Here is a 24888-nt window from a genome sequence, read left to right as displayed (position 1 = left end):
ATCTTGTCTTTCAGGGCGTGTAGTCAGGTCGTATTTGTTTTACAGTGCGTTCCTGTCCGCTCATTTCTGATTTTCAGGTCGTTCTTCATAGGACTTGCTGTTCTTCAGTGCGTTCTGTTTAGTTTGTTCGTTCTGATTAGACGTTCGTATTTTAGCCATGTTCGTGCTGTACGGTGTGTGTTGGTCTTATTGTTTTAGACCAAGACGAGGCCATGAACAGGGTGAGGAGGCGTTCATGGACCAAGAATTGGTTGCTATGTAGGAACCAATTCTGTCATATGCCGCTGCTGCGGGAGATCCAAGAGAATAATCCTGATGATTACAGGAATCTCCTTTGGATGTCTGACCCCGTTTTTCAGCAGCTCTTGGCTTTGGTGTTGCCCTATATCACCAGGCAGGATACCGTTATGCGGGAAGCTATCAGCGCTGAACAGAGGCTAGTTGCCACGTTACGCTATCTGGCAACTGGGAGAAGCTTGCAGGACTTGAAGTTCACGACAGGCATCTCCCCCCTGGCTCTGGGCCTCATAATCCCAGATACCTGTTCTGCCATTATACAAGTCCTGCAGGAGGACTATATGAGGGTAAGTTTTCTCCTTTAATGTATGCTAATGTATTGTATTTCTTTCCTCCTTCCCTAATTACCATGATTGTAATATGATGTGAATGTCCCCTTTGTCCCCATGCATGCTGTAAGCTTTTAATGCTCCTTTTTTGGCCTACATGCATATTTCCCTTCACTAACCTCTCCAGCATTCTATCCTGGGCCCAAACACACCTAGCCTAGTCACTACCCAAACTCATCTAGCCCCCCCCCCCCTAAAATGTGTTTTAAAGTATAGCTTCACCTTTTTTTTTTTTTAGGTCCCAAACTCATCTAGCCCCCCCCCTTAAATGTTTACAATGGGCCATCAGAGGGGGTGAGGAATGTGATAATTTGGCCTTATATTTTTGTATTTAAATGCTCCTTAAAATAAATCTTATAATGATGTTGGCCTATAATGTTTTTCTATAATCTGCTTGCAATGTTATGTGCAAAAGTACTAATTTTTTTATCTTGTTTGATTCCACAGCCTCCTTCCATGCCACAGGAATGGCAGACTGTGGCATCTGAGTTTGCTAGCGGTGGAGCCATTGATGGGAAGCATGTTCGCATCGTGCCACCACCACATTCTGGTTCCTTTTACTTCAACTACAAGGGGTTTCATAGCATTGTGCTGATGGCGGTGGTGTCATCAAAGTATGAGTTTCTCTTTGTGGATGTGGGGAAGAGCGGCCGGATGTCGGATAGGGGAGCCTTCAGGCAGACGGAGTTTGCTCTTCATCTCCAGAGTGATGACCTTGCATTGCCACCGGATGCAGAGAATGTGGAAGGACTCCCCTTTGTGTTTCTGGCTGATGAAGCCTTTGGCCTGGGACAGCATCTCATGAGGCCATTCCCCCAGCGGACCATCACCCCAGAGAAGAGGGTGTTCAATTACCGGCTGACCAGAGCCTGAAGAGTTGTGGAGAACGCCTTTGGGATAATGGCCAGCCGGTTCCGCCTATTTTTAACCTTGATGCATATGGCGGAGTATAAATTGAACTATATAGTTTTTTGTTGCTGTGTTCTCCATAATTTTCTATGGAGACTGTCTCCAACTTATAAGGTCACAGTTGGGCCCGAGGCCATACTTACCTCAGGTGTAATCACCTTGCCGGGTCTAGAACATGCCCGTACTGGCTTGCCCCCCCAAAGTGCCCGTGCAGTCTGGGATAAGTACAGGGGATATTTCACGGGTAGGGGGGCCATTCCTATGCCAGCCAATATGTAAAATCATCATCTTTATAAAAAACATAAAGAAATCTGTTTAAATTACATTTTTGATGTCTTGCTTGTGTTTATTTTAGCTGTCTCCTTGTTTTTCCTAGTGTACTACTTGTAGTGTCAAGTGTATTTTCTTTATGAACTAACAACCATTTCACTGGTAACACCAAAACTAAACACAAAAAATGTTCTAGGGGATTTGAGAAAAACAAGCCACACTTTGTTGTTGTTTTATATAAATTTTACTTGGTGCATATTCACACACAAGGTCTTTATAAAATATTTGAGGTGTATATATATATATATATATATATTTTTTTTTATTGTCATAAACTGGCATTTTTTTTTATGAAAATACAAAACTTTAAATAACATACCACAAAATACAACAATATAAACCTCTAGGCAATATCTCAGACATTCAAATTTTTCTTAAATTGTCTACCTGCCCATAATAAGATGGGTTGTTGTCACCCCTGGACAAGCCAAAACTTGAGGATGCACACAGTCTTTTTAGGGTTAAAAATGCGTATTTCCCTCCTGATCCCTATTGTCAACATGTGCTATCTGCCATCATGGGTGATCAATGTACGTGTTTTGTGGGTGCAACCCTCTCTTCCTTTCACCTACTTGAGTTGTGAGGAAGGGGTTGCACCCACAAAACACGTACATATAGATATCCCAAGATGGCAGATAGCACATGTTGACCCACTGTTTGCATCTTTACATTTTGGCTTGTTTGAAAAAGTGCAAAAAAATTTAAATATAAACTGGGAACAAAAAAAAGGGGGTTTTCTTAGTTTTACCCCATGTCATCAACTATGTCCTTAAAGGTTTGCTTAATAAAGGCCATTTTTTTTTTGATGACGTACATCTCCTTACTACACGCCTTGATTTGGAGGAGGATGTTTTGGGCACTTGAACTGGAGAATCGAGGCCTTTCTTCAGTCACATGTTCATCCCCTAAACCAAAAACAAAAAAAAAGGTATTATTAAATCTGCAGGGCTACATCTCGTATTACCTGAAGCTGTGGTGACAGATACTGACCTGTTGTGGTGATAATTTCCACCACATCCTCCACCTCTCCTTCCTCCTGCTCTCCTTCCTCCACTTCTCCTTCCTCCACATCCTCATGGGGTTCCTTGCAAGGTTGGGGTTCCTTGCGAGATTGGGGTTCTATGCAAGGTTGGGGTTCCTTGCGAGGTTGGGGGTTCCTGAGCTCTGAGGAGTGGTGTCCTCCCAGTCTTCTCTCCCCTATGAGAATGAAACAAAAGGTACACTTAGCACACACATATTTGAGGGCAAAAATAGGAATATTAAACATTGCTTGGAAGTGGGGTACAAGTGTCTGTTTGGGCAGTTACAAGCGAAAGACATGATTTTTGCAAACACAAATCTTGACTACTCACCTTTTTGGGACAAGTTTCACACATATAGACACCCCAAAAATGCTCAGGAGCACCTGTGTGGGCCACCCTAAAAAGGTTGTTCTGGTGGCCCACACTAGTGCTCTTGAGTGCAGATGTGTAAACAGCTGCTGAGTGTCCTCTCCTTTAGACTGATGTAATTTTGATTTTCATTCTAGTTACAAACACATCAGTTAGACACCAATGTAAAAATATTTCTTGAATACAAACAGGCATGCAAATTATTTTTTAACCCTGTATCTTCATAAAAAAATCGTATGTAGTGGCCGAACGATGTGTCTGAAACAACCAAAATTTTCTAAGGTCCAATATTAAAAAGCAACAACATGGAGCAACATGCAAGTTCTGAAAAACAATAATAATAGGGACACAGGAGAAGTACTTACTTTTTTCAAGCATTCTCTTAATGCTTCTTAACTGTACCGGCTCCCTCAGTTTGAGGTCTGACCACCTCTTTCTGAGCTGCTCCTTCGATCTTTTCACCCCAAAATGTCTATACAGACTTTTTACCACTTTGTTCATAATTTTGGCCTTCCTTAAATTAGGGTGGTTATAGGGCCCATGCCTGCCATCGTAATCAGACTTTAGCAATATGTCCACCATTTCCGCCATTTCCGCATAGGACATGTTAGATGCCTTGTATCTGCTGCTCGTTTGTGATGTTTCCTCATCAGGCTCCAGGCTTGTTGTGTCGTCGTTAGACAAATTTATAATTACAGACACCTGCTCATCAGACTCCACCATGTTGTCGTTTTTGGATGAACTTGGCCTAATTGGAGACACCTGCTCATCTGATTCTGCCATGTCGTATGCGCGCCGAAAGAGAAGGGGCGGGGGAAATATCGAGTAAGAACGTCATGGGCAGGCGACGTGTGCGGAGTGTCACGTATGCGTAGTGTATATAAAGCCTAACACACATGTGTCGTACCTACGTTCGGTGTGCAGAAGAAGTAGTAAAATCGACGAACGTGTGAACGAAGGTATGATTTGAACTTGGGACATCAGTGGCCTATACTGCATAGAGATTGAAGGCCTATATGGGGATAAACATTACTAGAATTTATAGACTGTGATTGACATTAGTATATTTGTCTTTTGTTTTGCATTGCAAAAAAATGAATCCATTTAATGAAATGGAGTTCCTTAGTGAATTCATTGATCGATTAAGGGAGCTGCCTGCTCTTTTGGCGACAAAAGACCCCACACACAGGCAAAAGGGGGTAAGGACAGCAGCACTGAAGAGCCTGCTCCCATTTGTGCACACAAGGATGCCCCATGTAATCATCGACCAGCTGAACACTAAAGTTGGAACCTTGAGAGGCACATACAGGGGTGAGCGATTTAAGGTCCTGGCTTCTCAGAGGTCTGGAGCAGCAGCAGAGGATGTATATGTACCGTCGTTGTGGTACTACAGCAGACTGTCCATTCTTAACGACCACCTTGAAGCAAGGCAGTCACTTTCCAGCCTTCCCCCCAGACTTCGCTCCAGAAACACCTCCAGAAAACCCTCCAGCCTTCCCTGCAGCCAACCTTCCAGCCTTCCCTGCAGCAAAGCTGAGCCTTTTCAGGAGCAAGATGAGCCTTCCATCCTGGAGGAAGACTCAGATGTGGCTGCCTGGAGCCAGGTATAGTATTTTAAATGTATTTATTGTGAAAAAAAATGCTGTAAAATAGATGTTAATATGTAAAAAATATATAATGTTTGATCTAAAAGTGTTTTCCATATCAATAGACAGTAGTGGCTCAAAAAGTTGGGGAGAAAAGAATGAAAACTGTTGGAGTCAGAATGATTGTCTTTTCTATTTATTTTCAATCAATTTGCAACAGTCATGAGCTGAAAATTGTGTGTGATTGATGAACCCAAAACTCAAACTATGTCCCTTTTTTATACACAGGAGGACATCAGCCAGGATGAGGGTCTGGAAAGTGTCTGGCAGGAAAAGGCCAGGTGAGTGGCAGAGAGGAGGTGGCAGGAGTGGGTGGCACAGAGGAGGTGGCAGGGCTAAGTGGCACAGAGGAGCTGGCAGGGCCAAGTGGCAGAACTAGGTGCCAGGTGCCTCCCATCCGCCTTCCAACAAGAAGGGCCAGGAGGGATAGGAGTGTGAGCCAGGCAGCACTGGTCCTGATTAAAGAGGCACAGGCCACACTCCAACAAGTGAAAAGAATAGGTACAGCGCAAAAACTAATAGTGGTTGATAGTGATACCTACACTTTGAACATAGGTATATATATATAAAAACACAAACAATATAAAAAAAATTATATATATATAGATTACATATGATTATGCAAAGATTCCAATTGTGCAGGAAATCAAAAGTTCATAATGGATGAAAAACATGTGAAATAGGTGAAGTCCAAACACATATAGTGGTAAATAATTAGAAAATCCAAAGAGTGAAAAATCCAATGTGAATCGCCATTACAATATTCAAGATGTGACATCCAAAATAATCCAAACGATCTATCCACCAGAAAACACCCAAGTGATGAAGTGTTGTAGTCTGCTTACCGAAGCTAATGACCACTACAGCGGTCAGTATGGGCACAGGATATTTTTATAGTCTCCCAACGAGACTGAGGGGTATCCGGTTCCTAGATCCTAGGTGATACCTTCAGAAGTATCTCGGAAGGGAGAAAAAATAGAATCCCCATAGCGTAATATTGCTTCACCAGCGGTATTTATTTTAAAAGGTATTACACTTACATTTGGGCTGACAATGCATGCATGTGAAAACAAGGCATCCGCCTATACGAACGGCTGATCTCGGCGTCTTCTCCTCGAATCCTCCCGCTGTCTCTGCTTTCTGTGTGAGACGTGATGGCGTCGGGACGCAAGCCACACTCCAACAGCCTACCACCCCTGAAGAGGGCTATGGCACCCTAGTAATGGGCACAATGAGCCAGATGTCCAAGGACCAACACCTCATATTTGAGCCCCTCCTAATTAGTCTGCTCAATAAGAGGGTGAGGGGGAAACTTACCGAAGACACAGTAATTTGTAGCCACGGCCATCCTCCTCCACCTGCTTCTTCTCATCCTTCTCCTCCTCCAGCTCCTTCTTCTCAACCTCCTCCTCCTCCAGCTCCTTCTTCTCAACCTCCTCCACCTTCTTCTCCTCCACCTTCTCCTCCTCCACCTTCTTCTCCTTCACCTTCATCTCCTCCACCTCCTCCTCCTCCACCTTCTTCTCCTCCTTCTGGCACGAGTACACCTCCAGAGGCGCAGGCTCCAGGCAAGAGGAGAAGGAAGGCTGCAGAGAAGGCTGCAGAGAAGGCTGAAGGGCAGGCTGCAGAGAAAGTAGCAAGGAAGGCAGCAAAGAAGGCTGGATGGAAGGCTACCAGGAAGACCAGAAAGTGATGGCCTTGCTTCAAGGTGGTCTGACAGAAGGCAGCCTGTTGTAGTACCACAAACTTGGGACATATATCTCACCTGCTGCTGTTCCTGACCTCTGGGAGTCCAGGCCCAGATTGGTGTAATAGGCGCCTGGCACCGTAATGCGTTCCACGCTAGAGCGCAGCGACCGAGCGATGACGTTATCGCCCGGTGCCGCGTGCGTTCCAGCCTGGAACGCGGAAGTGCCGAATGCAATCACCTGCATTCGGCATACATGCTGCTCTAGTATAAACAGAACGGCGTGTATAATACACACTGTTCTATTATTGTCAGCCATAGCTCGGCCACGCTACTACCCTGCTGTCATTGCTCTCTACGCTACAATTCAACCCCACCTGGAATCTTCATGCCTATATAGCCATTATGCTATCTACCACCACGCTACCATTGCTGCTGGCACCCTAAGAAGAATTCCTTGCTGACACCCTACACTATGGAATCCCATGTCTCAAGCCTTGCAAACGGATAAGTAACACTTGTTTTACTTGTAGTACTTTAGGAAGATCTGCTACACATATTGTTGTTAAACATATGCTGTACTTAACGTTGGCTTGTAACCTATCATCTTATTACTTGAGACTGACTGTTGTGCCTTGGCTGTTTGCTGTGGAACATCTTAAAGGGAACATATACTTCCAAATAAGCTGAGCTATATATGCTTCTTGTATGCAAATACTAGTTGCTACCAATCTTCATATTTACTACGTGCTTGACTTAAGTTCTTACTTGTTGAAGGGCCAATGCCCTAAGTTACTGAACATGTTCGCTCTAACTTTTCTATGCTAAGGGTTGAAGATAATTCATGCTTACTCCCTTAGTGGCCTAATGCACTGCTGTGTGTTTAAGTGATATGATGTAGAGAACCCCCAAACTCCTGTTCTTTGATTGGAGTGATGCCTGGGGTCCAATATTGATAATCACTTGCATACAGTTTTGCATCGGAATGTTCTCCTGAATCGTATCTTTTTAACGCTAGGCTTTGGTCGCATATTGTAATGCGTCCACCCCTAGTAGCTCAACGCATTACTTTATGTGAGAGAGATATTGTAGAGAACCCCCAAACTCCTGTTTGTGTGGAGTGACACCTGGGGTCCAATACTGAATTCTCACATAGAGAAGTGCATTGAAATCTTTGCTAACCACAGTTGTGGTTCACTCCCATTCACCAGAGCTGTTACAATTGGCCTCCCTTCTGTATGTGCTTCTCAATGTCCCAATTTTAGTGTCCACACAGAGTTGCACAAATGGCAGCAGGTTCTCCAGCGCTGCCTTCTATTTTTTTTTATATTCTATACCAGAATAAATGTTTTTTTTTTTTTTTTACAATTCATACTTGCCTATGTGTTTTTAATCAACCCAAAAATGTAGCTTGTGAGTAGGCAGGTTAACTTTAAAAAAAACTACAAAATGCCTAATTATAAAGGGACAGATCAGATACACCAAACAATAATGTTAAAATTGTGGTAACTTGACACAACAAAATGAAAAAATAAATCATGGAGATGCCTAGAAATTAAATAATAATTAAAAATCTGTATTTTTAAATATATATATATATATATATATATATATATATATATATTGCTATATAAATGAACCAAAAATATTCATGAGATCAGCATTAAAAATGTTATAAAAAGTTAGTCAGAACTCTGTGAATATCAGCAGCAAAAGAAGTTCATTATTGTTCATTATTGTACCATTCTAAAGATGGTTTAAATGCGCAGCATTTAAACGATGCAATAATTTTTACAGCGTGACGAATGTGCTATCTCCATTATGAACGATACTTTTACCGAAGGTGCCCTCCCGTCTCATACTTTATTCTGAGCATGCGCGGGTTTCTAAGCATACACACAAACGTGTTTCTCGTCGTAAACCAGCCCGACGAGAACCACAACGAGAAAATTGAGACTCCCGGTGAGAAAAAAGAGAGCATGTTCTCTTTTTTTCTCGTCGAGACCAACAACAGTTTTCTTGACGAAAAACATACACACGACCGTTTTTCTCTGCAAAAAAGTTCAGCCAGTAGTTTTCTTGATGGTTTTTGCCAAGGAAAACGGTCGTGTGTACGAGGCATTAGAGGATACTGACCATCAGACATTATTTACTAAGTTTGCAGAGCAATTGGAGCAGGGCCTGGCAAAAACGATGAAGCAGATCACTATGACAATCAAAGCAGATCTGCAGGAGCTGGTGACTAGGATTGACAATATTGAGCACAAGCTAGAGGTGACTGTCTCTTCTACTAATTTAAACACCTTCTGCAACAACAATTAGACCAAGCCCTGGCAAAGATTGATGACTTGACAAACAGGTCTCAAAGATATAATTTTTGTATATGAGGCCTGCCTGAGTCAATTAAAGATGTAGACTCTGCTGTTCATACTTTTCTGTCAGAACTTCTGCCTGATATTCCAGATTGACTAGACCTGGACAGGGCCCATCCTGCCTTACATCCTCAACGTTTTGATGGCCCACCACAAGATATCATTGTTATACCTCACTACTTCTAAACCAAGGAACTGGTGATGCAGAAGTCTAGGAAGGCATTCTGTCTCTCTCTCCTTGGCCATACATTTCAAGTGTTTGGGGGCATCTCCCCTTTTACAGCTCAGAAACATAGAGCCCTAAAACACCTAATTATAGCCCTGACACGTAAGGCGATTAAATATAGATGGGCCTTCCTATTCCGTTTTTCATCAATTATGCCAATGGACAGCATTCCTTTCTACCTTTTGTGGAGGGAGAAGCTTTATTGATAAGGCTTGGGATCATCTCTCAAGATGGTACATCTTTGGGGACTTCATCATCCTCAGGGGGCCTACTCGCCCTCTTTCTCCACCATGACATCAAGCATCCTCTGGGCGTTCTGGGAATTCTAGACCCCGTGAAGATTCTGTCATTATCTGATGTTAGGAGGTTACAGTCTCTTTTAGATTGCCTCGGTTGGCAGGAACTTTTAAATACCTCATGGAATACAAAATATCATTGGAACTTTATAATTTTTGCCTTTTGTGTTTTTTTATTTTGTATTGATTTTTATTTTTTGGTTGAGATGTGCTTTTTTGTTTTTCTGGCACTCTACACTCTCCTATGGAGTCCCTTTTTGGATATAATAATGGCTACACTTTAGTGGTCCTCTTTTTCTATGTTTCAGTGTTGTTACTTGCTAACATGCTTTAGGCCCCATTCACACGGACGGACCGTTCAGGTCCGCCTGTCAGTTTTGACGGCGGACCTGAACGACTGCTCCATGCAGTCCTATGGAGCGTCGGTATGTCAGCGGAGACATCCGATCCGCCAAAATCAGATGTATGGCGATACGTCCATATCCATCCATGGCGGATCGGATCGGGTGAGATCTGATGAAAACGTTTTCATCAGATCGCTCCAAAGGAATCAGCGGCACTGCACAAGCCCCTCCCCGCTCAGTGAGCAGAGAAGAGCTTGTCATCTGCCAGCTCAGCGGAGATCTGCGGACTGATCTCCCGCTGAGCTGGCGGAAGCAGGCGGACTCCGTAGCGACGGAGTCCGCCTCGTGTGAATGGGGCCTTAATGTTTAGATAGACAAGTGGAGACATAGTTTTTGACAATGTCTATGTTATAAGATAAAATATGTTATCTGAGGTTCCTTGATTTATTTGTTCTATTGGCTTAGGCCTGGCTGGGTTGTCATGCATCCTCACTCAAGCCAACATCCTGATGGTTCAGGTTTTTGGGCCGACTTTCACGCCATGTTGGTTCGAGATGCGAATCTACCTTACTTAAGTCTGGGGGCGTGATTTTTCCTCTAGGCTGAGGTATTTGTGTGTCTATTTTTTGTCTCTCTTTATCCTTTCCCTGTCTTTTTCTAACACCTCCTCTATTTTCTGGTTTGGAGACCTAGGTTTTAGGCTGGTTGTCTTCCTATGTGTAGTCTTGGAGCACGTGGTTTACAGGAGGACTTCCCCTGGTTGTGGGTGAGTGGCGCAATGTGCTGTGGTGTGTAGCCACTGGAGTCATGAGTATACCTAGGGTCCCTTTGATCCCTTGTAGGGTCGTCGCCAATAACACTTAGGGCCTTAATTCTCCTATTAAACATTGCAAAGCATTTCAATATTACCAATCCTGTAGAGCAAATGTCCTTCTACTCCAGGAAACCCATTTCCTCCATGCCTTTTTTACATAAGTACTACCCTGTATTTCTTTTAGTGAATGCCCTTGATAAAACTAAAGGGGTAGCTGTATGTTTTTCCAAACATGTTTCCTTTACCTCTCGACAAGAGATTAGAGATCCTGAAGGGAGATTCCTTTTAGTTAAAGGCCTTGTGGGAGAACAGCTTTGTACAATCATTTCTTATTATGCCCATAATGCCGGTCAGGCCATGTTCTTCACTAAACTTGTCTGTGCCTTGGCCCTATACCTGGAGGGTCAGGTTATCTGTGGGGGTGATACTAAGCTCACCTTAGATTTGTGTTTAGATCCTCCACCTCAGACTTAGTCATCCATGTCTTTATGGACCTTGCTTTGTGCACTGGTCCTAATCATTTGGTGGAGGGGGCATTATGGTGTGTTTTTTTTAAGGGGTTGTTTTTAAGGGGTTGGGCTTGGTCCCTTCATTCCAGGTCTTCTTGTCCATGTCAGTGCCTACCCTCACAAATGCGCTTCTGGAATAATGATCAAACATTTCCATAGTCACACTCTTAAACCTTGTGGACAGCCTTCCCAGAAGAGTTGAAGCTGTTATAGCTGCAAAGGGTTGGCCAACTCAATATATATATATATATATATATATATATATATATATATATATATATATATATATAGTTAAGGACTACATTTTTGCCTTACTGGGTGTAGAATTGATGATATGTTTATTCTCTTGTTCCGGTATTGTTGTTTTATGTTTTTTTATATATTGTACCCCAAGGGCGGATCCAGAGTCTAGTCTCGGGAGGGGCACTGCCAGAAAATAAGGTGTTGCTTACAGAACTCAATTAGGTGTCCGCTGCAATGTTGCAGTACCGCTAAAAAATCAATGATTGCCACCATTACTAGTAAAAAATATTTAAATATAAATGCCATAAATCTATCCCATAGTTTGTAGACGATTGTCAGGGACTGCAGACATGGTACAAGAGATGGTCAGAGACTGCAGACGTGGTACAAGAGATGGTCAGAGACTGCAGACGTGGTACAAGGGATGGTCAGAGAATGCAGACATGATACAGGACATGGTCAGAGACTGCAGACGTGGTACAAGAGATGGTCAGAGAATGCAGACATGATACAGGAGATGGTCAGAGACTGTAGACATGGTACAAGAGATGGTCAGAGACTGCAAACATGGTACAAGAGATGGTCAGAGACTGCAGACATGGTACAAGGGATGGTCAGAGACTGCAGACATGGTACAAGAGATGGTCAGAGACTGCAGACATGGTACAAGAGATGGTCAGAGACTGCAGACATGGTACAAGAGATGGTCAAAGACTGCAGACATGGTACAAGGGATGGTCAGAGACTGCAGACATGGTACAAGAGATAGTCAGAGACTGCAGACATGGTACAAGAGATGGTCAGAGACTGCAGACATGGTACAAGGGATGGTCAGAGACTGCAGACATGGTACAAGAGATGGTCAGAGACTACAGACATGGTACATGAGATGGTCAGAGACTGCAGACATGGTACAAGGGATGGTTAGAGACTGCAGACATGGTACAAGAGATGGTCAGAGACTGCAGACATGGTACAAGGGATAGTCAGAGACTGCAGACGTGGTACAAGGGATGGTCATGGTACAAGGGATGGTCAGAGACTGGAGACATGGTACAAGAGATGGTCAGAGACTGAAGACATGGTACAAGAGATCAATGCAGCCTCATCAGTGCCCATCATTGCAGCCTCACTGTACATATGAATGCAGCCCGACTGTATATATGAACGCAGCCCCACTTTTGTATATTAATGCAGTCCCACTTTTGTATATAAATGCAGTCCCACTTTTGTATATGAATGCAGTCCCACTTTTGTATATAAATTCAGTCCCACTTTTGTATATGAATGCAGCCCCACTTTTGTATATAAATGCAGTCTCACTTTTGTATATAATTTAGTCCCACTTTTGTAAATAAATTCAGTCCCTCTTTTGTATATAAATGCAGTCCCACTTTTGTATATAAATACAGCCCCACTTTTGTATATAAATGCAGTCCCACTTTTGTATGTAAATGTAGCCCCACTTTTGTATATGAATGCAGCCCCACTTTTGTGTATGAATGCAGCCCCACTTTTGTATATGAATGCAGTCCCACTTTTGTATATGAATGCAGTTCCACTTTTGTATATGAATGCAGCCCCACTTTTGTATATGAATTCAGTCCCACTTTTGTATATAAATGCAGCCCCACTTTTGTATATAAATTCAGCCCCACTTTTGTATATAAGTGCAGCCCCACTTTTGTATATGAATGCAGCCCCACTTTTGTATATGAATGCAGTCCCACTTTTGTATATAAATGCAGTCCCACTTTTGTATATAAATGCAGCCCCACTTTTGTATATTAATGCAGCCCTACTTTTGTATATTAATGCAGCCCCACTTTTGTATATTAATGCAGTCCCACTTTGTCTATGAATGCAGTCCCACTTTTGTCTATGAATGCAGTCCCACTTTTGTACATGAATGCAGTCCCACTTTTGTACATGAATGCAGTCCCACTTTTGTATATTAATGCAGCGCCACTTGTATATTAATGCAGCCCCACTTTTGTATATTGATTCAGCCCCACTTTTGTATATTAATGCAGCCCCACTTTTGTATATTAATGCAGCCCCACTTTTGTCTATGACTGCAGTCCCACTTTGTCTATGAATGCAGTCCCACTTTTGTATATGAATGCAGTCCCACTTTTGTCTATGAATGTAGTCCCACTTTTGTATATTAATGCAGCCCCACGTTGTATATGAATGTAGCCCCACTTTGTATATGAATGCAGCCCCCACTTTGTATATAAATGCAGCCCCACTGTGCATGGCACTCACCATGGCATTGCCTGGATTACACACAGCAGGTATCTCCTCTCCCGATGTGTGTCATGGAACAAACAGGAGCTGTAGGTCTGTGTTCAGCAGGGCAGTGTGCTCTAGCAAGGTCCCCCCCTAGACGGGCTTGTGTGATAGACAAAACACTGATTCAATCAGTGTCCCATCTCCATCTACTATCACACAAGCAGGTCTAGCACAGGCAGCACAGCCGATCACAGACCCAGCTCTCACACACAGCGAGAGATGCCCGGTGTCATACACGCAGGAGAGAGGGGGAGCGCTGCAGTCAGCTACAGCTCAAAGCAGCCTCAGGACAGGCAGTCTACCGGGCTGGAGCAGTCCGGCCCTGGTGATGAGAGAGAGAGAGTGAGAGACTCGGCAACGGCAGCTGCAGGCACCGCAAAGCAGTTGTTGTACCCATGGTCTTTGATCAGGAGCTTCATCTCACTGCTACACAGCTCTATTTTGTTCTGGAACTGTGTATCACTTGGGAACATGTGCATATTTTTGTTTATGTCATTAACTAAAAGATAATTAAAATCTATTGAATGTAAAAATCCCTGCAGCTAATAAGACCAAATACATTTTTCCATGTAAACACCAGATCACATACCTAGTAAGTGATCTAAAACTTCTGGGTCCGGGGCACGTGCGCACACCAATTGTGACCTACTCCTGCTGTGATTATATGCAGCGGGAGCCCAGCACTTACAGATGTCCGCCAACACCTGCCGATTACACAGGGCAGAGGCAGAATGACAATCTGCCTATGTAAACAAGGCAGATTGTCGTTCTGTCAAAAGGGAAGGAACAGATCCTCTGGTTCTGCTGAGCAGGAACACTGATCTCTGTCTTCATCTAGTCCAGTAGTTCTCAACCTGGGGGTCGGGACCCCCTCGGGGGTCAAATGATGATTTGGTCACCAAATCCTGGGCTGTTCCTGAAGCCCACACCACTCTTTCAGCCTATTTGCGGCTACCCAGCAGGGCTGTCTCTGATGACTGTGGCCACCCAGCTGGGCTGTTCCTAAATCCCACGGCCGCCCACTGAGCCTTTTTGCAGCCGCCCATTCAGTTCAAGGCCTGTCTGGGGGGAAGAGACTAAAGGTCAGCTGACTGCTGAGGATTGTGAGGTGGGGGGGGGGGGTTGGAGGAGACCCTATCTCTTGATTTCAGTGTCACTGCTATCAGACACCAAAAAATCGGAGACACAGTGGGTAACACTACCTGTGATTATAGTTGCCATTTAAAGTACCCACTACAGTTCTCAGATCAGCAGATAACCTTGATCAAGAGCACCTAGGTTGGCTGATCAGAACTCCCCCCAGCACTCATCCCACCCCCCACCCCCCCACAAGGAGTAAGAGAAGGAATAAAAATAGAGGGCCTAATCCTCAAAAACCCGGCGCAACGTAACTTTTTCCATTTAAGTTACACCGCCGCAAAATCTCTAACTAAGTGCCCGATCCACAAAGCACTTACCTAGAAATTTTGAGCGGTGTAACTTAAATCCGGCCGTGGCAAGGCGTTCCTCTTCAAATGGGGGCGATTCCCATTTAAATTAGGCGCGCTCCCGCGCCAGCCATACTGCGCATGCTCGTGACGTCATTTTCCCAACGTGCATAGCGCGAAATTACGTTACGCCGAGCTTTGTGGATCGCGACGGGTCAATAAAGTTGCGTCGGGAAAAAAAAAGATACGGCGAAAAAAAAAAAAATTTAAAACAAAAAAAAACGCGTTGCTGGACAGAAGGGTCTGCTTTTACAAGGTGTAAACAGTTTACACTTTGTAAAAGCAGCCCTAATTTTACACATGCAACTTAATACTTACGGAGAAAAAACTAAGCTGAAAAGCTTTGTGGATCTCCGTAAATGCTAATTTGCATACCCGAGGCGGCATTTCGACGCGAAATGCCCCCAGCGGCGGATGCGGTACTGCATCCTAAGATCCGGCAGTGTAAGTCTCTTACACATGCCGGATCTTCTGTCTATCTCTTGGAAACTGATTCTGTGGATCAGTTCCAAAGATAGAAACAGGGATATGACGGCGTATCAGTAGATACGCCGTCGTATCTCTTTTGAGGATTAGGCCCAGAGAATACATGGAAGGGAGAGGAAAAGAGGGGGAGGAAGAAAGAAAAAGAGAGAGAAAGAATAAGAGAAAAAACAAAAAAGATGGCTAGAGAGAGGGATGGGGGGAAAAAAATAAGAAATTATAATAGCGAGAGATAAAAGGGAAAAGAGAAAAAAGAGAGTAAGTTGTACATCCTAAAATGTACCATATGAGGTTTTAATACTGTACGAGTGGAGGGGACTCAGGGAGCGCTAAATGTCCGTGGGTTAGGGGCACAAATGACCTGTCTTGCATTGGGTGCTGACAACCCACGCTACGAAAATAATTTTACTGTTAGGGGTCCCCACAACTTGGAAAATTTTATCAAGGGGTCAAGGCACTAAAAGGTTGAGAACCACTGATCTAGTCAAAACACCTCTTCCACAATAAGTAAGCATGACCTGGGCACACACAATTCAATGGAAATGCTAGTGCTCAGGAGGATTATATAAATTGCAAGCAATATGGGAAATTAGTCTAAAAAGTCCAGGGCAGGGGAGGAGGGAATTAAAAAGTCCATAGTGAACTAGATGACAAGCCTTTATGGTGAATCTTGAGAGGTAGACACGCACTGAGGGCACAGCTTTTTTCTGGAGTGAAGCCAACTTTGAGATGCAACATGAAAAAACAGAAAAGCGCTTCTGAGTGCAATATTTATTGTGCAATTGCAAGTAGTAAATCAAACAATTACATCAATGTAAGGGAAGGTAAGCTCACCTGGGACAAAAACCCACGGGGACAGTCCCCCACACCTGTGGTCTGAAGGTACACCGGCCGTGATGAATAAAGAAAAAATCCGGCAATACCTGTAGTTGTTCCAGGTAAGCCTGATGGGACCATCTTGAAGCGCAGCGCCAGTAGGCATGTGACTTCACTGGGTTGAGGGAGGATCGCAATGCATTTCAGAGCATGCGCAAAGCTCATACGCAGTATGCGTGCTCCTTTCTCAAGTGAGAAACGCGCGAGCATGCTCTGAAACGCTTTGTGGCTCTCCCCTTACCCCGGTGACGTCACACTCCTACCAGCGCTGCGCTTCAAGATGGTTCCATCAGGCTTACCCGGGAACAACTACAGGACTTGTTGACTTTTTCGTGCTTCACTGTGGCCATTTTGGCATGTGTACCTTCAGACCGTAGGCGTGGGGGACTGTTCCCCGTGGGTTTCTGTCCCAGATGAGCTTACCTTCCCTTACTTTGATGTAAGTGTTTGATTTACTACTTGCAATTGTACAATAAATATTGCACTCAGAGGCACTTTTCTGTTTTTTTCTTCATAGACAGACAGTTACCCCTTTGATCGCCCCCGATTTTAACCCTTGCCCTGCCAGGGTACAGTGATAGTGCATATTTTTTAGCACTGATCCCTGTATTAGTGTCACTGGTTCCCAAAAAGTGTCAGGTGCCCAATTTGTCTGCTGCAGTACAGATTTGTACACCAAAAACATTTTAATCTGTCTGCAACTGCTGAACGATACTCGGTTCTTCTACACTACAGGATCTTCCTTTAATTTTGTTTAGATCATAACTTTAAATTTTGGGGATTACAGTGCATAAAGCAGTTGTTGCTGAAGATCCACCTAATAACTTACTTTTTGGCATTATTTAAAAAACAATTATGCAAGAATATCGTGTACCAAACCAACTGACATGATATCACATACGTTCACCACACCTCTCCATCCCCAGGTCACTCACATTCACTGCCTCAATGGATTAATGGAACACTAAAGGTTCGTTTTTTATTAGATTAATTGATTGCTGTAAGCTAGAGCATTTAAATATCACTTACCTCGTTTTTCCTTTTGACCTCCAAAATACAGTAATCCAGGTTTGAAAATGCCATTTCCTGTCACTCCTCTTCTTGCTTTCCACCAGCATCTGAGCTGTTTTGCATGGTGGAAAGCAGAATGTGCTCACCCCCTCCCTATGACTACAGCCCTGTGTGAAGATGCTCTCTTATCCCTCACAGGCATGGAGGCTAAGCCTAATGGTAACTGTAGTTCCCATTAGGCCGTGATGTAGCAAGAATGAATGCGCACCGCAAACCAGGAAGTCAGTGAGAATAATGATTCAAGAGTGACGGAGGTGAATAAAACAGCTCGATTTCAACAGGTATCAAACTAGTTATATTGCAAAACATTACTTTTTACTTTATCAGCTACTGTCAGACTTTAATTTAAGAGGAAAATATTTTTGTCTTTACAACCCCTTTAATAAAGATTTTGGCATACACCAATTATCCCTGATAAAAACAATCCCGTTGCTGGCCAATTATACAGTGCTATTCTCTTTAATGATTTATTTAAAAGTTTATTTCTTTAATTTATAAACTCTTTGTGCTATTACTACTAGGTAAATGACTAGTAAAAGAACAAGATGCTAAATTATATAACTATTTATGAAGAATTCACAAAACACTAAGGGGTCTATGTGGATGGGCTACCAGCTCATGCCCATAGGGTTACCCCCTGCAGCTATGCCTACAGTGTGGTGCATTCAGACATGATCAGGAAATACAACTGTATTGCTCAAGTATGAGGTGATGTGCTGCACACAAATGGCAGCTTTGCCTGTGTCAGTAACAAGTGTCAAACCAAAGCCACCTTGTGGATGGAAAAGCAGCTGATTCCCTTAGGTTTAACCCCTGCAGCTTTTCCTACCATGTGGTGCATCCAGACATGATCAGTAAATGCGACAAATAGTTTCCTCAGAGTAGGTCATTTTGGACTCACTCTTGGATGGTGGCACTAGATTCCCTGACAGATTTTTCCCCTTGTGTCAGGGAGAGGTGAAACATCCCACTTGAAACCTCGCTAAATATTTACCTTTTCCTCACAGGCAGCACCCCAAAACTCTTTATTGTATTCCTCTATAACTCTGGTTGCCTCTGGTTGCCTCAGGCAGGGATGTTTTTTGTGAGAGGAGAATGTGCCTTTTGCTGCCATTTTCTCACTGAGCTCACTGAGCTCTGTGGTACAGTGAAATGCTTCCTCATGCATGTGGTACCCAAATAGCTGTTACTTTTACCATGGCCAGTACTCGGTAGTGGCTTTAAACATATCTGCTAACAACAGCACTGTTGTTGTGGGGGGAGGTGGGTCTGTGCCCTCCCATGTGCCTGGGAGCAAGAGTGCTATAACTATGTCTAAGTGGGTGTGTAAGGCCTCATTCACACAGGCACCATCAGTTTAGCCATGTTAAAAACGTATCAGTTCTTATCAATTGCTTCATCCGTCTTCATCCGTCATAAATTCCATTAATCTCTGTTTTTAATTCGTCTTCCGTCCCGTTAACATCCATTTACACCTGTTAATTTACCCGTTTACATCCATTTTTGCATCCGTTTTGATCCAGTTTCAGCGTTTTTTGTGGCTTTGATGACATTACCCAGAAATCATTGCTTCTCCCATGCTGCATTGCAGTTTTCAGTGAGTTACTTGTCCTTGCTGTTTCCTTGCTTTGTCCTAGTATGTGCTGTCTGAGTAGAGCGATGATTTCCAACAATTTTTGGAACAGCGTGACATTGTTTGTCATATTTGCCTGTATGTGGAGAAAGGAGAACAGGAAAAAGCAGATTATGGCTAGGAGACTTTGTCGATTTTGGACCCATCCCATGTTACTGAAGCGGCCTTCTGAAGGTTTTGTGGATCTGCAGTGCACTACCATCTGATCAGCCTCTGCCTGGAATGGAAGGACCAGACCTGTCTTTCGTGCTTGTTGCAGGTGAGGCCTTCACACTTTCTTAATATCTGCTTAGGCCTTATGCCAGAAGTAATCTGGACGACAAGAAGAGGATCTTTAACTATCGGCTGAGCCGCGCAAGACGCCTCATTGAATGTACATTTGGCATACTGTCTAGTAAATGGCGTGTTTTCCAAACACCATTGCAGCTGAGTCTTGAGAATGCTGGGTTAGTAATTCAGACCTGCTGTATTCTGCATAATATTTTCTGGGATAAGGAGGGCATCCACGAAGAGAAAGAGTTCCACATGCCCTCCGTACAGTACAGCAGAGTACGTGCAAGGAGATCCTACATTGTCATGCGTAACAATTTGCCGACTACTTTCTATCTCCACCAGGAGATGTTCTATGGCAACATCAATATGTGTAATGCAGTGCAAATTTCAATAATTGTCCTAAGATGCCATATGAAAATTACTTGTGTTATGTTTGCTACTTTTGGTTATTTCATTGTGTTTTGATAGCATAAAGAGACACAAAAGCACATGTTCAAAAGAGTTTTAGTTGTATTATTCTGCATAATCCTTTTAAAATTGAAAGTTTTTTTCACTTTACTTTTTCTCTTTTTATTTGTTAATTTGTTATTTTTATTTTTAACAAAGCATAAAATATGCAAACTTTCCAAAAAGTCATAATCCTGATAAAATGAGGTGGGGGTTGGGGAATATGAAGTAGAAGGTTAGGAAGAAGAACCAGAGATGGTTTGGCTATTAGCTTGAGCAACATCTGTGGAATTTGAGCTAGTGTTTACACTCAGAGTATATTTTCCCTGTGAGGAATGAGCAGGAGGGAACTTACATAAGAAGGCCACTGGGTATTGTGCATTGAGCTGTATGAATGCAAAGGGGTCTGTGGATAGGGTGGTAAAAAATTATATATTGGATATACTGCGCTGTGAAATAAGTAAACACAAAAATTAGCTGCCAACACAGCTGAGACAAAGCAAAAACTGGTGAATATGAAAAAGTGTAGCGCTTATTTTTGTGAAAAAGTCAGTTAACAACACATATCAAATGTTGCAAACATACATATATATGAAATCTTCATTTCAGTGACACCAAGTGACTGAGTGTGATCCGTGAAAAAAATAATAATAAATCAGAACAAAGCAGTCCTATATTGTGACCACACACAGATGATGACTGTTTAGTTGAAGCGCGTCGGGTAGACCCATTCACACACATCGCTCTTGCACTTTGTAATATGCCTATGATGTTCTTCCAAATGTGAGTGTTCTTTTTTTTAAATCTTTTTAATAAATACTACCTTGTACGGTATTACACTATGTTGAGTTTTTTTCCGGTATCTCTGGCTCCAACAAGACTACATGTATTTACACTTCCTGATATTTACTGGAATTTGCGGTGCCGACTGATATGTGGATTCAGGACCAGCTGGATACATCTTGCTGACCGATTATATAAGCCTGTTTTGACTTGGCTGGTATAAACCTCACCAAGTCAACACCATCTGGTAAGCCTCCTCCTTACATCAATGGTGGTATCTCTATCCTTTCACAGAGAGGGTCACATCCATGTAGGACTCTTCATTTCAACCTTCATTTCTACACTTTTGGACTTTTATTTGTGTGTGGTCACAATAGAGGACTACACATTTTCATATTCACCTGTGGATAGGGTGGTAACTATGGCTGGGCCAGAAGGCATAGGGATGCATTCGGATATTGATGGTATGATCTGTCAGGGGGTTCATACTAGCTAATAGTGGGCATTCCTGACTCGGCAGCTCTAATACATCCCCCACATAATTAAATATACCCATTTGTATCTCCACCTGCCTCTCTGCTGGTGCTTTTTGAAGTGTATGATAAATTGTCCTCAGGAAGGATGCATTTGAGTTAATTGGATCACAGAATGGATCCTTACTCTCCTGTCTTTTAAAGGAGGTCCTCTCGTCCATGAAGGACTTCATGTCTTTGTCCATCTCAGGATTTTCAGGCTTTTTTACATGTCGCGAGGATCGTGATGTTGTTGGCCTGTCATGAATAACCTGTAGAGAATAATATGCCGATTGAGAAATGCAATGATGCCTTGGTATACAGCTGATAAAGCTTAGTAATCAATAGTATGCTTACATGTACCATATTTGCGAAGGGCTTGGATGTGCACTCGGACGTGCTGTCTCATTCACAGAGCCTTCTCCCTCTTGTGTGGCTGGCTCACCTCCCTGCGTTTCTGTCTCATTATCTTCAGTGTTCTTCTCACACTCTGAGATTTTTGATGATGTACTACCATAAAAAGGAGAAACATTTGGTCACAAAACCTTACAATATGGAGACCTAATTCTTTCACTTTTTAGATGGAACATCCAAACATCACTTATGGTCTAACGTCCATGACTTCCCTTGGGAAGGACAACATTTAAAAGAAGACAGATTTTTTTTTCTTTTTGGTAGCTCCAGAACCGCTTGCACACTTTGCCTTATCCTTCAAATCTCTTTGAAAACGGTCTCTGAGAGAGCGCCACCTTCTGTTCTATTTTAAATCCTGTAACACACATTGAAAAAGATTTTGAGTAAAGTGGCAAAGAAAAAACCTATAATCAATAGGACTCCATAGTCTGTGGAGGAGTCAGCATGCCCTTGCCTATTTACAATATTAAACATTATGTGCACAGAATGCTGTCAACATATTCAGATGGACAGCAAAGCATCATTGCAGTACTAAGTTGACATATGTTAAATATTTTTATGCGTAGGTCGCCACATTTCAGCGTGCAACAAGAACAGCAATAGACACAGAAATTATGTCCTTCTGGGACAAGGTGCACACTTCATCAGAGAGGCCATAAAGGATGTGCACTGACCTCGAATTCACATGCATTACTACAAACGGTAAATAACAATATATACAAAGCAGAGTGCAACGTGGTTTGGCTCTTCTGCAGCGAGAGACTGAACAGTACATTACTCACATGTTTCCATAATCTCATGATTCCATAAAAACACTGACAAGAGAGCATGCTGTAGTTGGGCAACCAGGAAAGAAGAAAATTGCGCTAATCGAATAAAAATTAAGTGAATAAGTGGGAAGGCTGCAATAGCGTGAACTAACACAAAACAATAGAAAAAAGAAAGAAAAAATTGCGCCAACCAGTAATATAATAGTATAAACAGTGAAGTCCTTTGTGTTTTCTATAAGTGAAACATAGAAAAAATGTGCACCATATGAGTGCATAAAACATGAAAAAATTATTCAAAGGCTAAAAATTTCAGTATCAAAGTCCATAGACGATAAATCCAACCCGGACAGCACCCAGTGTGAAGATGATTGACAGTTGTGACCCGCCACCATATGGACTGAGGCTTACCAATAGGTAATTTAATAACAGCGTTATTCAAATTACTGCAGGATACTTCCAGAGTGCGGGATAACAGCCAGGAATACACCAGGTCACGGCCCCTTTAAGAGATCCACGACGGGATGCAGCAGGATACACTAACGGTATTCGTCCTCATAGCATGTCACAGCCCAGTCAGTTCCCTGAGCCCACGATGCACACTTTCAGAGGTCCTGCCATGCTGTATACTGGGTGACTTGACCGGACAAAGTCACCCAGTATACAGCATGGCAGGACCTCTGAAAGTGTGCATCGTGGGCTCAGGGAACTGACTGGGCTGTGACATGCTATGAGGACGAATACCGTTAGTGTATCCTGCTGCATCCCGTCGTGGATCTCTTAAAGGGGCCGTGACCTGGTGTATTCCTGGCTGTTATCCCGCACTCTGGAAGTATCCTGCAGTAATTTGAATAACGCTGTTATTAAATTACCTATTGGTAAGCCTCAGTCCATATGGTGGCGGGTCACAACTGTCAATCATCTTCACACTGGGTGCTGTCCGGGTTGGATTTATCGTCTATGGACTTTGATACTGAAATTTTTAGCCTTTGAATAATTTTTTCATGTTTTATGCACTCATATGGTGCACATTTTTTCTATGTTTCACTTATAGAAAACACAAAGGACTTCACTGTTTATACTATTATATTACTGGTTGGCGCAATTTTTTCTTTCTTTTTTCTGTAGTTGGGCAACACTTACCCCGTTGCTCACACTGTTTGGGAACCATGGTGGACCAATTTGGTGTCACAATCTTAGAGATTTCATCCCATAGTTTCTGTGATGCCATTCTGTCACTGTGTCCCTGACATGTTGAGTTGCTCCTGGGAGACATCTCTGGCCATGTTTCTCCTTGGGGATGCACTTCCAATGTACTTTCTATTTTCTAACTACTGCCTGAGTCATAGGTTGAGTTCACATAAAAAAAAATATATTTCTTCAAAACGGATCTTAACTGATCGGACATTGACGGACATTGTTCGTTAATGTCAGTTATATGTTCTCACGTGGAGGTTAAGGGATGGTCATCCATTTGCCCATAGGAATGCATTGTCCTCCATTGACGGATGGATGAAAAACAGAAAGAAGGTCTGATCGTGTGAAAGTTGCCTAAAGATGCCAAAGCACAACCTTGTTTATTGCCTTCCCTAAACCCTGACTGAATCTAGGAGTAAATTGCAAAGTTTAGGATTGCTGCAGCAGCTTGTAGGTAGGGTAAGAGATTTCAAATTTTTTGTTGGTTGTAGAAGTAAGAATGGGCCACTATAAAGGACACTGTCACTGTCAAATGAACACTTTCACTGTAAGACCCCATTCACACCTGAGCGACAAAACGCCCGACGCCGGACGCTTCTGTCGCTCGAGGGGAGAATTCCCATTGCTGTCTATGGAGATGGTTCACATCTCATAGACGCCGAACGCCTGTCGCCTGAAAAAAAGTCCCGGACCCTTTTTTTCAGGCGACATAGGCGTTTTGTGAAAGTGAAAGTTTTGTACTCGCGGCAAAATACGGCGCTACACGGGAACGCGGCTGTCGCTCAGATGTGAATGCAGCCTTAAACTGCATCTTGAATAACACCTGCAGATAATCTCTACCACATCTCCCTTTGATGCTACAAGTCTGTTCTATCAAAGAATAATGCTGTAACTTATTGTATTGATCAAAGAGCATTGTGTTTAAGGAAAACCAGATAAATAACTTTTTTTAGTACATTTCTACAATTAATTTCGTTTGGAATTAATCTGTGCACATGGATTATATATACACTGAGCACAATTATAAAAGCAATACTTTTGTGTTTGCTCCTATTTATCATGAGCTGAACATAAAGATCTTCAACTTTTTCTATGTACACAAAAGGCCTATTTCTCTTAAATATTGTTTACAAATCTGTCTAATGCCGCATACACATGATTGGAATTTCCGACAATAAAAGTTTGATGTGAGCTTTTGGTCGTAAATTCCCATCGGCCCCATCAGACTTTTTCTGTCGGAATTTCCGACAGCAATTT

This window comes from Rana temporaria, chromosome 4 (assembly GCF_905171775.1).
Source record: "Rana temporaria chromosome 4, aRanTem1.1, whole genome shotgun sequence".
Taxonomy (NCBI): Eukaryota; Metazoa; Chordata; class Amphibia; order Anura; family Ranidae; genus Rana; species Rana temporaria.
This window is presented reverse-complemented; position numbering follows the sequence as displayed.